Raw genomic sequence first — 16,233 nt, 5'->3', positions numbered from 1 at the left:
GGAGGCAATACGCTATGTTGGATGTAAGTACTGACATTAGACATGGATAAGGCTACGATTTAGTCAGGGGTATTTTTAGTAAAAGTCATGGACAGGTCACAGGCAATAAAAAAAATTCACGGCCCATGACCTGTTCGTGACTTATATTAAAAATACCTGTGATTAAATCTGGGGGGAGGCACTGGGACCGCTGCTGGCAGGGCATCTGGTGGAGGGAGTGCTGCTGAGGGGGCACCCGGGACCAGTGGCACCAGCTGCCTCGGACCGCCACCGCCCCATGGCTGCTCCGGCTGGCCAGGGACCACCACTCCGGACCACCAGAGCAGTGGCTAGTGTGGCTGTACCGAGGACCACCTGAGCAGCTGGCCCCTGAGCCAACTGCTTGGGCAGCCCTGGGGTCAGCCACACTAGCCCCTGAAGAAGTATGGAGGTTGTAGAAAGTCACAGAATCCGTGACTTCTGCAGCCTCAGTGACACACACGAAGCCCTAGTCATGGATAGTAAGAAGAGGCTGGTGCCAGCCAATGTAACACACAAGGACTCTAGCCCTGTGGCTGCCTCCCCCTCAGGCCTTTGTGAAATAGATCCAGCACCAATGTCTTTTGCCTGGGAGAGGAGCCAGCACTTGCCATCTGCTGGCCCTTTTGTCTTCCATGATAGACAAAAGATGGCTGGGCCCAATCCTGCTGCTGAAGAACATATTATAGCGTGCAGTCTGCCTTTCTCTCCTGAAAGCTGCTAGGAAAAAAAAAAAAAGTACCAGAGCTTGTTTCTGTTGCTGTGGGGGAAGGGAACAAACATTAGAAATAGTAGGGTTACCATATCTAATAAATAAAAAAGAGGACCCTCCACGGGCCCTGGCCCCGCCCATTTCCCCACCCCTAGTCCCGCCCCAACTCCGCCCCCTCCTCCCTCCCACTCCCAGCCACGGGGAAAGGGCTACCCCAGCACTACCGGCTTCATGGTTTGCCAGGCAGCCCCCAGATCCTGCGCCCCCGGCCGGTGCTTCCGCAGCGCAGCTGGAGCCTGGGAGGGGAAGCACCCGGGAGGGGGCGCAAGGTCTGGAGGCTGCCCGGCAAACCGTGAAGCCGGTAGCGCTCGGGCTTTGGGCAGCCCCTATGCCTCCGAACCCTGCGCCCCCAGCCGGGCACTTCCCTTCCCGGCCTCCGGCGGCGCAGGGTCCGGAGGCACGGGGGCTGCCCGAAGCCGGTAGCGCTCAGGCAGCCCGGCTCTTAAACAGAGCCGAAGAGTCGGGGAGGAGCAGAGCCGCCGCGGCTGGAGGCTCTGCTCCTCTTCAGCACTGTTTAAGAGCCGGGCTGCCCGAGCGCTACCGGCTTCGGGCAGCCCCCGTGCCTCCGGACCCTGCGCCCCCAGCCGGGCACTTCCCCTCCCGGGCTCCGGCGGCGCAGGGTCCGGAGGCACGGGGGCTGCCCGAAGCCGGTAGCGCTCGGGCAGCCCGGCTCTTAAACAGAGCTGAAGAGGAGCAGAGCCTCCAGCCGCGGCGGCTCTGCTCCTCCCCGACTCTTCGGCTCTGTTTAAGAGCCGGGCTGCCCGAGCGCTACCAGCTTCGGGCAGCCCCCGTGCCTCCGGACCCTGCGCCGCCGGAGCCCGGGAGGGGAAGTGCCCGGCTGGGGGCGCAGGGTCCGGAGGCACGGGGGCTGCCCGAAGCCGGTAGCGCTCGGCCAGCCCGGCTCTTAAACAGAGCCGAAGAGTCGGGAAGAGCAGAGCCGCCATTTTCCCGGACATGTTCGGCTTTTTGGCAATTCCCCCCAGACAGGGGTTTGACTGCCGAAAAGCCGGACATGTCCGGGAAAAAGAGGACGTAAGAAACAGTCAGTTCAGTGAGAGACTCAGATTAATAATAATTTAAACTTTTTGTTCTTAAATTAAGAAAAATTCTGGAGACGGAGAAGGGGAAGAGTTTTGAACACTAACACAGGATGCATTAATTGTGTTGAAATTGGAGGGCACATTCACCCTCTTCACAACATAGTAATTGTAAAGCAAACCAATAAAATCTCCTCCTCCTCTCCCCGAAAAAGTTATTCAGTTCACCCAGCGATCATTATTAGCTAAGCCCAGCAATGCAGCACTAAGAATACAGAGGATGCCAACACATATACATCCCTTAGGCGCGCGCACACGCACACACACACACTCTCTCTCTCTCTCTAACAATTCCTGTATCTGATTTGTCCATTCAAAAATAAATGGCTTCTGTTGCACATATTGGATGCAGGGGCTTGAGCCAGGGTTAAGGCTTTATAAAGGAACACCATCCTGAACAGGAGAGTTACCTTTTCTGCAAAGGCACCCAACTCTCCCCCATTATTTTTTATTTGTTTTCTATATTTTAGTTTTGTAAATTAATAAAGATTGAGCATGTTTTAAAAATGCAAGTATTTTTGTGCCTAAGGTTCTGTCTCACAAATTCTGAAAGCTGAGGATTATATTAGCATAATTCCATTTAGAAATTTTATTCAATGCATTATTTATAGGGATTTTCTTTTTTTTAAAGTCACAAACACAAGCAGGAATCCTGACCAGTTGAGCTACCAAAGGGCTTTTTAAATCACCAGTTCTAAAGCTGAAGTACAAGGGTGAAATAATAAGGTAATTTTTAGGGGAAGCCATCATATAAGTGGGCTATAGAATCAAGTACAAATGTCCAATTTTTTCCTGCAACAGTAGCAGTGGGAAAGGTGATCTCATGCCATGAAACTCTAGTCATAAAACTGAGTTTTAAGTCTTACATAAGAACAGCCATACTGGGTCAGAGCAGATCTTCTGACAGCAGCCAATGGCAGGTGTTTCACAGGGAATCAACAGAACAGGCAATCATTGAATTATCCATCCCGTCATCCACTCCCAGCCTGTGGCAATCAGAGACTAGGGACACCCAGACCATGCGGTTGCATCCCTGACCATCTTGGCTAATAGCCATTGTTGGACCTATCCTTCACAAACTTATCTAATTTCTTTTTGGAACCGTGTTATACTTTTGGCCTTCACATCATCCCCTGGCAAAGACTTCCACAGGTCAACTGTGTGTTGTGTGAAGAAGTACTTCCTCTTTTGTTTGGTTTTAAACCATCTGCCTATTAATTTCATTGGGTTTTGGCTGGGGTCTTACAGGTCAGCATTTTCAACCTCAGTTTGTGGCCAAATAACCTGAGTAATTGTTAAAGCTATGTTTTGGTGTATTAAGTTGCAGCCAGTTGTCTTTCACAATAGGTATGACTTGTATTTATTGGCCAAAGCTTTCAATATTATAAAAAGCCAAGTATATCAGCCACTTTAGCCAAAAAAAGCTTTCCAAGCTTCTCATGTCTCGATTACTGCAACATCCTTCTGTTTGGCTTGACAAATGTAATCTTGTCCCAAACAAATCCATTCAGAATGCTGCTGCTAAGATCATTTCCCTAGCCCATCGCTTTAGCCATTCCATCTCTCTCTTTGCATCCTTCCACTGGCTCCTCTTCTATTATATACAACGTGAGTGCTTGTATCCACTTTCAAGGCCTTTCGCAGTCAATCCTCAACCTCACCTATCCTTTCTCATTCGCTATTGAGCTGTTGATACTTGCCTCTGATCATCCACTTTTTAAAATGTTCAAAACAAGCACCTTCATACTTTCTCCCATGCTGCCCCACAGGCTTGGGAGGACCTCCCTGTAAACATCTGCAAAGCTACCCCATTATTCACCTTCAAACCTTATTTAAAACTCTCCTTTGCAGGGATGTCTACAAAGAACTTGACAAGTTAGGCAGATAGTGTGCTAGGACTACTGCCTATCATGCTTACCACTATCATCTCATTGTTTCCTGTACGTCCACTGGTCTCTCGCTATCCATCTATTGCCTCTTGTCTTGTACATAGACTAAACTCCTTGGGGCAGGGACCTCCTTTTCTTTGTGTTTGTACAGTGCCCTGTACAATGTGCTATGACTTGCCCATGACTAGGACTCCTAGGCAATATGTTAATAGCAATAATTTACCTTAAAACAACTCTGAAAGATTTTCATCTCTCTCAAGCATGCCTCATAGTTTTATTTTGCATTAAATCTTTGGGTTTTAATCTGCAGTACTTAAAGGAGTTGTTTATTTGTTTTTAAGTTTTAAAATCAACTTTGTCTTAAGAATTACTAAGAGCCACTGACTGTAAAATTGCTGGCATGGAAATTTCCCCAAATGGATTTTTGGTGACTGGCCTAAGTATAAACAAAGTTGTCATCTGCCACAGATGTTCTCATGCAATGATTCTAATAGGAGTTCAACATCTCAACTAGTTTGTTTTCTTATTTTTTCTCCATGCCTACACTATATTGATTCAGGCTTTGTTTCTTGTAATACTAGAATAAACTTCCTTGCTCTTAAAACATCTTAACTCAAACAAGCTGGTGTTCAGTTCAGCATAAGTTTGATTTCTAGCTCTATACAAACAGTAGTGACAGACATTAAGGAAATGTTTATTCTGTCTCTATTCATCTCCTGTCCTGTTAAAAGAACCTTCTGCTTGGAAAGAGATTGTTTATGAGCAGGGCTCCTATCTTAAAATTAATTAGAGAAAGGAAAGGAAGAACTACTCCTAAGTTCGTGTTTGCAGGTCAAATTCACTGAAATATAAAACTAACTACAACAACCCAGAAACAGAATGTAATTTTATGTAAACTGAAACAATTGCAACAAGTCCCTTCTGTCCACTTTAGAAGTGTGTTTTCCTCTCCAAACAAGGGACTTTTTTATTAACTGAAATGAAGTATCGCAGGAATTCCTGTATATTATGCAGGAATGGTTTTTACAAATGAAAGGAGTGCAATGAAAGTATGTTTATACATTTTTATCTAGCCAAGGATTCCATTTTCAAACTGTTTGTAGCATTTATAGCCTCAATCTGTATACCAGTTCTTTAGCCTATGTCTACACAACAAGCTAGGGGTGCAATTCCCAGCAATAGACAGAAGTGGTCTGCCATTATCTAGAATGTTACACCAGTCACCAGCTATTGATACAGTTAGTCACAGTTGGGATATTCCAAAACTGTTCCTCAGTTGTTGAGCTCTTTCCTTGAACGACAGGGCTCTCAGGCTCGGGAAGAGCACTTTTTACTCTCCCTTATAGAGTGCTGCAAGGATTTATTTTGAAAATCAGGAAACACAAAATGTACAAAAGATTTCTAGGGCTTATAAAAAAAGGGCATGAGCTGACACAACCAGAATACTGACATTTGCCTTGATGGCTACGTTACTTTTGATCCTCTCCAGTCTTCTCCTAGTTATCTATCTGGAAAACTTATTTTTCTTCATTTTAAAGAGGAAGAGTTTGCTTAAGCTCACTTCTAATAAGGCTACACTTGCTAGAAGTTCAAGACATGGAATTTTAGCCAATTTGTGAGTAGTATAAAAATTTGTTTTTCAAGAGTTGAGGTCACCTCTCATGAGATAGCTCTGAAATTTAGGGGTAATTATGGATAACTCTCTGAAATATGGAGTTCCAATATTACACTGATGTGACTATCATATCTGGAAAATCCATCCTTTAGCATTAATCCCATTAGTCATTTATGTCTTAGTAAATTTAGTATCAGCATTCAGGTTCTGTCTAGCTAGCTCTCACTGACTCCTTGGGCTTCCTCGGATATTGTAGTTAAGGTTGGCTAACACTTCCCATTATAAGACCGTGTATTGCAGCTACTTATAAAACATTGCCAAAATGTAGCCATTTAGGATGAAGTTTTCCATTCAGGATGTGAGCCTCAGCCTGAATTTTTAAATGCTTACAACTATGTAGTTAGAAGCTCTAGCATCTCCATGCTTTGGAGCAAGGACTTGAAATTTGGCAGGGGGCCAGCTTACTGTCAGATGTGCTTTGACATTCCCATGTAAAAAATTCCATATTTGGTCAAGTTATAAACCTTTCTTTAAAAAAACCTCTCAGTTCACATGTGACATTCCCCTGGGTGTACCCTGAACTGCTGTGTCCCCTAACCGTCTAGCCTGAAGTGTCTTTTACAATGCTTTCAGAAAAGCCACTCCTGGCCTGCTAATGCACAGCCACTAGCACATAAAATCACTCCCAGATGTTTACATGAATACTGTCCCAGCCATTCATGAACAGGGCGACACCCACATATCCCTCAGTCCCAGGCTTGCCCCACAGAAATGCGCGTCTTGTACTGTTCAGTAGCCCACTGGACTGCACAAGCTCATAATTAGATCATTTCAACAAGGGAAATGAATATGCACCAGACATTGTCTCAAGTGGAGGCTTCCCAAACACTTCAATCAAACACACTGGCTTAGATAAAACAGTAAAACAAGTTTATTAACTAGAGAAAGATAGATTTTAAGTGATTAGGCATACAAGTCAGAGTGGTTACAAAAGAAAAAAATATAAACATGCAAGTTAATTCCTAAACTTTACCAAGGTTAATAAGCAAAAAAAGGCTTCTCTCGTCCAAAGGCAGTCCCGGACCCCTCCCTGGTTCCAAAAGCTTCCTTTGTTCTTTCTAACTTGAGCAGAGATGGGGGCTAGGGAAAAGTGGTGATGAGTAGGTCACTGTCCCTCCTTTTTATACTCTGACACTTTGTACCGGAAAAGTCTTTACTGGGTCATGGGGTCAGGAAATTCTATGGCATACGCGAGCTATCAACTGTCCTTCAGATGAATTTTAAATTTCTTTTTTACAACCCTGCTGTTGGTGAATCGCCAATTAAGCACCTAACTCACATGCCAGTGTGCCTTTGTCTTTAAGAAAATGGTGTGAGGGCATTATTGAAATATGCTGTAGCTCTGGACAATAATCATATAGTAAATCTCATAGCTCCATATACAATGTTGATACACACATTTTAACAGGACAATGATGTTCAGTAGATTGTGAGTTTCAAATGAAACCCCAAGGCATACACTGTACAAAATATAACCATATAAAAGTGGTGAATATGGGGTACAGGTGGTCACATGGGGTACCATGTGTTACAAGATATACTCAGACTTCAAGTTTGGCTGCTAAATGCTTTGAAAATACCATTTGTCCTGGGCATATCCAGCACAGCGCTACAGGTTTGAGCAGGACTCTTCCTGCAATCGCTGCTGCCCAGGGGCATTGTGGTGCTGGGAACTGGAGCTGAGAGTGGGGAGACTGAGAACACATGAGACACAAAGCTACTCTAGCACCCTGGAGGAAGCCACCTAATTCAAATGCTTAGAGCTGAGGAACTAGGAGGTGGGGCAGGCAGGAGGAGTAGACTAAGACAAGAAGCCGTTGAAGGAGGAGACTGGAGAAGGATAACACTTGTACTGGCTGGACAAGCCAGGGGAGGAAATGGGATGGGGGGGTGGAGAACCCATATTAGAGAAGGAATTTGGGGGAGGGAGATTAAAAGATTGGAACTAGCTGAGCAAGGAGACAGAGTGCCATGGAGTGAATGGGACAAGGAATCTCAGTAAACAGACTGGGACTTGATAAGGAGCCTGGAGAGAAAGAAAGTGGCTGGGCAAGGAAAGCAGAACTGGAATGAGGAGGGAAAAAAAACAACACACATATGGAGACTTCGACAAGGAGCCAGAGAAATGAGGGAATGGTACTGGAAAGAGACAAGACTAGCACATGGACAATCTAGAGAGGACACAAGCAGAAGGGGTCAAGCTTTGAGGGAACAGTGGTAAGTGACTCTGAACACCCTTACATCATACATTCTCAAGAACACGGAACTGAACCCAAGATTCCTGACCCGCAACTTTCCTCCACTCTCAGCAAGCATTTGTGAAACCGACAGGCAAATTGTCTCATTTCCCCTCTTGTGGCAGGTCCACATAGAGGATAAACTGCTACCAACATCACTATTATCTTAGGCATTAGCTACACTTGGCAATTCACAGCGCCGCCGTGGCAGCGCTGTGAAGCGCTAGTGTAGTCGCACCGCCAGCGCTGCGAGAGCTCTCTGGCAGCACTGTAAGTACTCCACCTCTCCAAGGGGAGTAGCTTGCAGCGCTGCGAGCGAGCGTGCAGCGCTGCAGGCGCTGATTACACTGGCACTTTACAGCGCCGCACTTGGGGGGGGGGGGGCGCGTTTTCACACCCCTGAACGCAGCAAGTTGCAGCACTGTGCCTTAGGCCTTGGCTACACTTGCGAGTTACAGCGCTGTAAAGCCTCCCCCGTAACTCACTCCCCGTCCACACTGACAGGGCACTTACAGCGCTGCATCTCCCTGGGTACACCACTGCAGGTACTCCATCTCCCCGAGAGGAATAACAGCTGCAGTGGAGTGGCTACAACTCACGGGTATGAGGGTAAATGCTTGCAGCGCTGTACTAATCACCTTGTCAAGTGACCAATCCTCTCCATTGTTGGGGACGGGTGCAGGAATGCGCAAGTGCCGGTTTCAAAGCTCTTACCACTGAGAAAAGCAAACAGTTTGCAGCTTGCTTTGAGTGAGTAAATGAATGAGCAGGGGGCCGGGAGTTTGGAACTTGCAAAATAGAGTGCTGACACGCTCCAAAAAGCTCGCTCTCTCTCCTCCCACACTCCCTGTCACAATCCACCCCACCCCCCCGTTTTGAAAAGCACGTTGAAGGCCACATGAATGCTGGGATAGCTGCCCATAACACACAGCTGCAAATGTTGCAAGTGTGGCCACGCCACTGCGCTGGCAGCTGTCAGTGTGGACAGACTGCAGCGCTTTTCCCTACTCAGCTGTACGAAGACAGGTTTACCTCACAGCACTGTACAGCTACAAGTGTAGCCAAGGCCTTAGGTGAAATAGCAGAGGTGGTATAGTGGATCTAAAGGTTCCAACCTTGCCGATGACCCACGTAAGGGACAGCATGATTCCATATGCGATCATATTTTTTTCAGTATGCCTTTTTTTTAATTTATTTAAGGTTAGGAAGTTACACACATACAAAAAAGAAAACTACACTAAAAAGAAGGTAAGTTGTAAAGTGAAGCACTAAAAGGAAATGCCAAAACTAAGGTGGCCTGTGCAATCTTAATTCAGTCCAAGTTGTATGTATCGTGATAGTCTTTAATTACATGATCACATACTATTTTTTCCATGGAAATATGTGCACGGGGTTAATCAGGGCTGTGTAGTGAAGGAGGCTGTTGTCTGCAGTACCCGACTCATTTGATGGAGAAGTTTGAAGGTGTATAATAAATGAGGCAGGGGACTGCAGGAAGAGAAAGGATGGTCTCAGGGTTAAAGCAGCTGAGCGCTGCCCTGGAGACTTGATTTCTATCCCTGAAAGAGTTCCTATGTGAGTCTAAGGAAGCCCCTTAAAACAAACTTTTCACAGGTGGCCACTACCTGGTCCTGAGCATTCAGAGCTCCAACTGAAGTCAATGGGAGTTGTGCTTTGAACATATGAAGTGTTAAGTACTCTGAAAAATGACCCTAGGTGTCTCAAATTGGGCATCCAAAGTTAGTGGATACTTTTAACCTTACTCTGTGCCTTAGTTCGCCATCTGTAAAACTGGAGTTAGTGCCACCCCCTAATTTCCCATGGGTGTTGTGAAAATAAAGTTGATAATGTTTGTGAAGCACTCAGCTGCAACAAGTGCCATAGAAAGCCCATGAGGAAAATTAATTAATTCTGACTTCAGAGCAGAGTTTGAATAGGAGGATATGAAGATAAGATAAAATATCCAATAGCTGCTCATTAAGTGAGCACTGGCTATTCTGTACACTAAATGAGGCAGGCTCAAGTGGGGGAAAATAGTGTGCAATCATGTAATTCAAGACTATTATAATGCATACATTCAAGCGTGCCTTATTTCTAACTTTCATTAACTTTTAAGTCCTTGGCTTTGCAACCTTAAAAGTTAAACTAGTTTTTATCTGTAATTTAGAGAGAAGCTAAAAAGGTTGCTGAGCATTGCTATCAGGCCCATGTTCTTTAAGTGTGAAGAATTCCAATTTGCACAGGTTGTTAGTTTGATGACAGATACAAATCAATGTTTTGCTGAAGTTACACAAAACTCTTAATCTAGGCCCAAGACACTTGAGTGATCATAGTGCACCCAAGCAAGTCAAGCTCAGCTACATTGTTCTTGTTCTCTATTTCATGGGAATTGGGCCTGTGGCCAGGCCTTCTCAGTTCAGAGATCTTCATGTATAGAGCCTCCTCTTAGAGATGTCTGGCAGAGTTCCTCAGGAGTCATCCTCAAGAATTACTGTAAGATATTTGTATTCATGTAATTGTTTTATCATTATGCCTTTGTGTCTAACAGCCCTTCCTTATAGTGTTATGTTCTTTCTACTCAGTTTTGTTTGTTAAGAGGGGGTAACTATTGGGCTCTGGGCTACTATAATGGGCTGTTTAGAGAACAAAGAAAGTTTCAGAGTGCAAAGTAAAGCTCCTCTCACATTGCTGGTTGAAACCAGCACTTTAGTATTTACATTTTATGTCTTATAATAAATTAAAGTACCTTACAAAAATCATGCAGCAATTATAATCAGTTCTGTTGCATTTCTTTTGTTTACATTGTCCTGTACATCTTGTTCTTTGGAGAAGTTATGGCAATTTATGAAATACTATTTAGATATTAAACAGTTGCCATTTAAATGCATCTAAAGAGAGAATAAAAACTTGTAAATTTCACAACCAAGATGCTTAAATTAGCAATGGATTGTATTACAAGTTAAAATATCTGCCTTACCTATTTCAACAAGTCAGTATTTAAGATGCAATTTTTATTCTAACTGCTAACAAACTACATTACTGAAATTGCCTAATTGTCCTACAATTGTTTAACAAATATTCATCAAGCCATATTAACATTACCGTTGGGCAAAAAGTGAGACTGGAATACAATTAGCTGGCAAGAACAGGTATGCAAATAAAGAAAAAAGTCTGCCGTTTAAGAAAGTTAGTTATACAAAAAATAAGGGTTTAAATTATAATGTTGCAGAGAATAGAGTCACAAACGTAAACACTTCTTACATCTGGAGCAAGAAAATCTGAGAATATGGTAACCACGAAAGCCTTAACAGCTGAAAACTGCTCCCTGGATTCGTGCAATGTAAAAGTAGACTGCAGAGAAACTCTTTACCAAGGTCTTCTCTGGGGCCAGGATTTTGTTATGTGAATAGTATCAGAGGGGTAGCCACGTTAGTCTGCATCCATACAAAAAATGAGGAGTCCGGTGGCACCTTAAAGACTAACAGATTTATTTGGGCATAAGCTTTTGTGGGTAAAAAACCCACTTCACAGTTGCACATTGTTCTGGTAGTCATATTTGGCCAATACGGCCTGGTAATTCGTCAACCAGAACTGAAAAGTGGCTGATTAATACACTTTTCTGCCAAAGAGGTCCAAGCATTTCTCGTCATATGGGGTGGATTTAAACTGGTATTGGCAGTCCCTAGAATTAACTGCATCCACAATGATAGAATTTGGAGGCAGGTGGGAAATGAAAAATTCCGTGCCCTTCACCTGCACAAAATGCTTTTTGTCTGCCCACTTGCATGTTGGTGGGATGGACGCAGGAGTCTGCCATATAACTCTGGCAAGATCCAGTAGTGCCTCATTAACTGGGTCAATGTCCACGAGTTTGTGGTAAGGCTCATTTCATGCAGCTGTATTTGCAGGGCAGCTGCCACTCTCTGAGCTAAGTCCTGGAATTATTTAAAATCATCCACCATGGTTGGTGGAGAGGGCATAACCACCTCAACAGGTTAGAACAATGAGTGATGAGCTTGAGTGCCTTCCCTTTCTGCCTCAGCTTCAACTTTCCTCCCCAGTTGCTCAGGAGGTTCCGAACTCTTTGATGCCGCAGCTGAAGGAGGGTGCCTCCTTGCCTGTTGGTATGCCATACTAGGGGCCTGGGAGGCTTGTTGCCTTTGAGCCTGCCTGGGGCCCCAGTACGGCCATTGAGGGTATGTGGCTGGTGCTGGTATCATGGTTGCCCAAACCATGGAGATTGAGGGGCAGGCTGGCAATATGCCTGGTATCCATGATGAAATTGGGACCCATAGGTGGGTAGGATGAGCGATGGGAACCCATGTCCTCTCACTCACTATCTGACTCTGGTCTGATGAGAAGAAAGGTGGTGCATGGTATGGAGATGTCAGAGTCCAATGCTCTGGGAGAACTCAGCATCGGAACCCTGGTACTGAGTAGTGGCGAGTCCAGCATGTTGGACACAGAGGTTTCCAGTGCGCAATGGAAACTCGATGGTGCAGACGTTAGTGCCACTGGTTGTTGGTGGCAAGAGGCCTGTATTGACTGAGTCAGAGATGCAGACCTAGTCATATGGCCCATTGGTGCTATGCACATTTGGGCTGGTGCCAGTGACAGCATCAATGTAGCCTTCCCCAGGGCAGATCTTCCATGCATTTAATGCCCCTGCAGTACTGGTACTTCTTTGCCAATGCCCATCGGGTCTTTGGACAGACTGATTTGCTCTGTTGGCTCAGTACCACGCCTGCCCTAGGTACCATCTCTAGATGGCTTCAGTGCTGTCGGTACCGATGGAGCCGGAGATCATTTCTGGCTCGATCAGGGCTCACTACGAGGACTCTCAGACATTTTCTTAGCGGTCTTGAGTGAGTGACTCATCTCCTTGGGATCTCCTACCTTCGACCTAGAAGGTTGCGGTGATAGCTCTCGTCAGGACTCCGGGGGTTGAAGGGCCGATTCCACAAGCAGGAGTTTAAGCCTTAACTCTCTGTCCTTCCTGGATCTGCTTTTAACTGCTGTCACCAACCACACTTTTTTGGATTGTGCTTTTCCCCCCCAGGCAGTGAACGCACTGCAAATGTCCATCCGTCACTGGGATGGATTCTTTTCAGCTACGACACTTTTTGAAGCCTGAAAAGCCAAGCATATCCTTGTCCAGTGGGGTCGCTCCCCCCTCAACCCCTGCACCGGGGTTGGTGGGAGGCAACCCTTTTCTACTAATTTTTTTTTTTCCCTTTTCTTAGCACGGGCAACTAAAAACAAACAAGGTACTAAAAGAAAAAGGCTGCAAGGGAAGCTAAAATTTGCAAAACTATAGGGAGTTAATAATCTGTGAACAGACAGCTCTTAGCTCAATCTCTAATCAGGGGTGGTTGTGAAGGAACTGACGACGAAATGCCCATGCACACTGGCTAGCCTCATGGCAGGCAAGAGGCATGCATTCGTGGGAGGGACAGACTGATACTGAAATTCTCCAATTGACAATGTGGGGGGCGCACACACACCTACAGTGGAGCACCCATAGGGTCACTACTCAAAAAAAAAAAAAAAAAAAAAATCTGTTATTTTATTGAGGTAGTGAACAACAGCACCAGTCAGTAGCAGGGCGTTATTGTGCTAGGTATATAAGTAGATATTGCATCGTTCTCAAAAATCTTGTAAAGATAGACTTGGCTTTTGTTTTTGCCATTATGTGATTCAACCCCCATCTGAGCAGATCTAGAGGACACTATGGTAAAATGTTTGTGCCCTGTGTGAGCACTGGGGTTCACACAATTGCTACCACTGGTGAATTGTACCAGTGGAGATTCTTTAAAATATTAGTATAGACAATGTGTTAGAATGCATAAAACTTTCTACCCTGAATACTGCTATCACTTAAAAGATGGCAATGTGATTTACTCAGCCAGCGTATACAAGCCATTCCTATCTGCTTCCCCACTCCACCCAAGACCTCATTTTCTATTGCTTTTTCTCTCCATGAGCATCTTGTCACAGAGTAACAAAACTAATATCAAGTTGCATACAAATCTGTAAACCAAGAGTACTGAGTAACCTACAGTGTAGAAGACACTGTGCTGACATCACAGAATAAGTATCAGCCCCACAGACTTCAGTTTGTTTAGGCCTCCTTCAGTGCTTAAATATCAAGATGAAAGGGGTCTTAGATGGCACTAGCAGTAACCTGTGTACACACGAGCACTTGATGCTTGTCGATGGGGCGGGAGAGAAGGCTATAATACAGCAAGTGAATTAACACTTTACTGGAGATGTTCCAAATTCCTAGAACTCCATACTTGGCCCCTCAGTAAGCAGGAAAAATAGTTGGCATAGGAAGAACACAAAAATAGTTACAGATTTTAAAACATTTATTTATGGGATGTTCTGTACTTGCATTAAGGATAGTACTACTTATGGCTACAGAAAAAAATTTCTCCAGCAAGACAAAGTAATGAAAAAGATTTAATACCCAATATTTTCTAAGGGTATTGCCCATACACCACTGACAATTCCACTGACGCCCATTTAATATTTTACCACATTAAACTATAGGAATTTACTCATCCCCCTACTCCACTGTAGTTGATCAATGTCTGCAGGTTCAGCTGAGTTTAAAGTAAAAACAGCTGGCATCCAAAGAAACTCTTGCTGCTGAGTTTTTACATTTGCAGAAAGCAGGCCTTCTGTAAATTGTGCACTGAACAGGTCATACTAGTAGCTATTTACAGATATTTTCTCCTCTCCCACATTAAGGAAACTGCTTGTCAGAAGAAAATCCTCTTGAAAATTTTTCAATGTCAAAGTTAAACACATGTAGCTTCTCTCCCCATTCCACCTTTTAAAATAAATATCTAAAAGCAAATAAATTAAGTAGTTTGAAAAAAAAACAAAGTCATTTATAGAGATTCAGCATATATCATCTAGATGTGAAGATTTAGTCAGCTGCCATTTACTTACACCTGACAATATGTTTAGAGTTGTTTTTTTTTTTAAAAGGTAATCCCTGTGATTGTGCAGTTTCCAAACTTTGCTTCACTCTCGTCTCCACCCCCACAAAGAAGGAAAATCTGCTCCAAGAGATAGGACTATACTCAGTGTTGTGAGGGGGACTGCTCTATCCCTGCTCAGCCCTTTTGTCTTTGGCCTCCCACAGCATTGCTGTGGTCACTGAGCATTACTATCCCTATTGAAAGATAGAAGTCTTGCTCCACATTGGCCTTAACTCTGCCCCATTTAATTTTTTTGCCAACTAAGCCCATCACAGAGGAAAGGGGAAGAGCAAGTTGAAATCTGTTTCCTCCACGAAGGGTGGTGGCAAGTCAGCTACTGTAGCAGTTCTGCATGAGGCAGTAAAGTAGTAACAAGAGGTGACCGACTACTACTTTCACTTCCATAAGGCTCTCAAAGCACCTTGCAAACATTTATTAAGTCTCATAACGCCTTATGAGATGGGCAAGTATTATTCCCATCTCATAAGGCATGAAGAAAGAGTCAGATGTTGAACAATTTTCTAAAGGTCACATAGGCAGAAAGTCTGTGGCATAGGTGAAAACAGAACCCAGTCACCCAAGCCCTCTACCTTAGTCACTCATCTTTCCTCATCTCTGGTAGGTGGTAGAGATACGGAAACTCCCAGAATGGGAGTGTAGCAGGGTGCTGTTGCAGAAGCACCAAATTAGCCCCTGACCGGTCATTTCCAATCAAGGGAAGCAGATGGGGGCTGAGGGAAAAGGCCTGATGCTGGCCTGAGGATTGGCAACACCCAGTGGCCTGACAAACCAAGGTTGGAAGGGAGCCAGAAGGCAGGGGGCAGCAAGGTGGAAGTGAGTCAGGGAGGGAGCTGGAGGCTTCCTAGCTGAAGGCTGACTCTGCCTTTAAAGCTTGTATATAGATGGACACTGGTGGTGGGACAATCTTAAGTAAATAAAGATATGGGTGTTGCACAACCCTGAAGCCTCTCTGAGCCTTACTGGGGAGAGCAAGCAGGCCCTAGGAAGAGAGACGACTCCGCGAACCCCGTTACAGGGAAGATAAAAAGGAAGAGTGATCTTGTATCCAGATCTAAATTAAAATGACCTCTTTAGTTGCCACATCACATTGCAAACGTGTGTTTGCATTTTCATCCCCAAGTCTCCTTCAGTATTACTGTTTTCTAGTCTTCCCTCATTATTGAATATCTGTGTTTGATTATCCTTCCTCTAAACTAAATCTTGATATTTTCTGTCTGTTTGTAGTTTGTCTAATGTTCACATTTTTTTTAAACCTGATTTGTATTGGCAGCACCTGCAATTTTTATCATGCTATTTACTCCCTTTTTCAGATCATTAAGATATTAAACACCAGATCCAACCACATCCTCCTCTAATACTGCTCATAGCTTTTTCAAGCAACAGCATGAAACTGACCCAAACCTTGTTGGTTTTGCTTCTGCACACAGGATTCTGAAGCACAAGGAAAACTAACAAGATTCCATGCAGTTTTTGTTCTGCCACAAATGAAATGTATGAGCAGCAGCAATGGCACTGAAATAGTCTGAAGTCTTGAG

At 44.5% G+C, this 16,233-nt stretch overlaps 1 protein-coding gene across 12 annotated transcripts in view; it reads right to left on the bottom strand.

Annotated features, from left to right (window-relative positions):
* Positions 1-16,233, bottom strand: part of SLC4A7 (solute carrier family 4 member 7) — a 162,616-nt gene that overhangs the window by 75,765 nt on the left and 70,618 nt on the right. The gene's annotated exons all lie outside the window — the stretch shown is intronic.

This window comes from Malaclemys terrapin, chromosome 2, assembly GCF_027887155.1.
Source record: "Malaclemys terrapin pileata isolate rMalTer1 chromosome 2, rMalTer1.hap1, whole genome shotgun sequence".
In the NCBI taxonomy this organism is placed as follows: Eukaryota; Metazoa; Chordata; order Testudines; family Emydidae; genus Malaclemys; species Malaclemys terrapin.
This window is presented reverse-complemented; position numbering and strand designations above follow the sequence as displayed.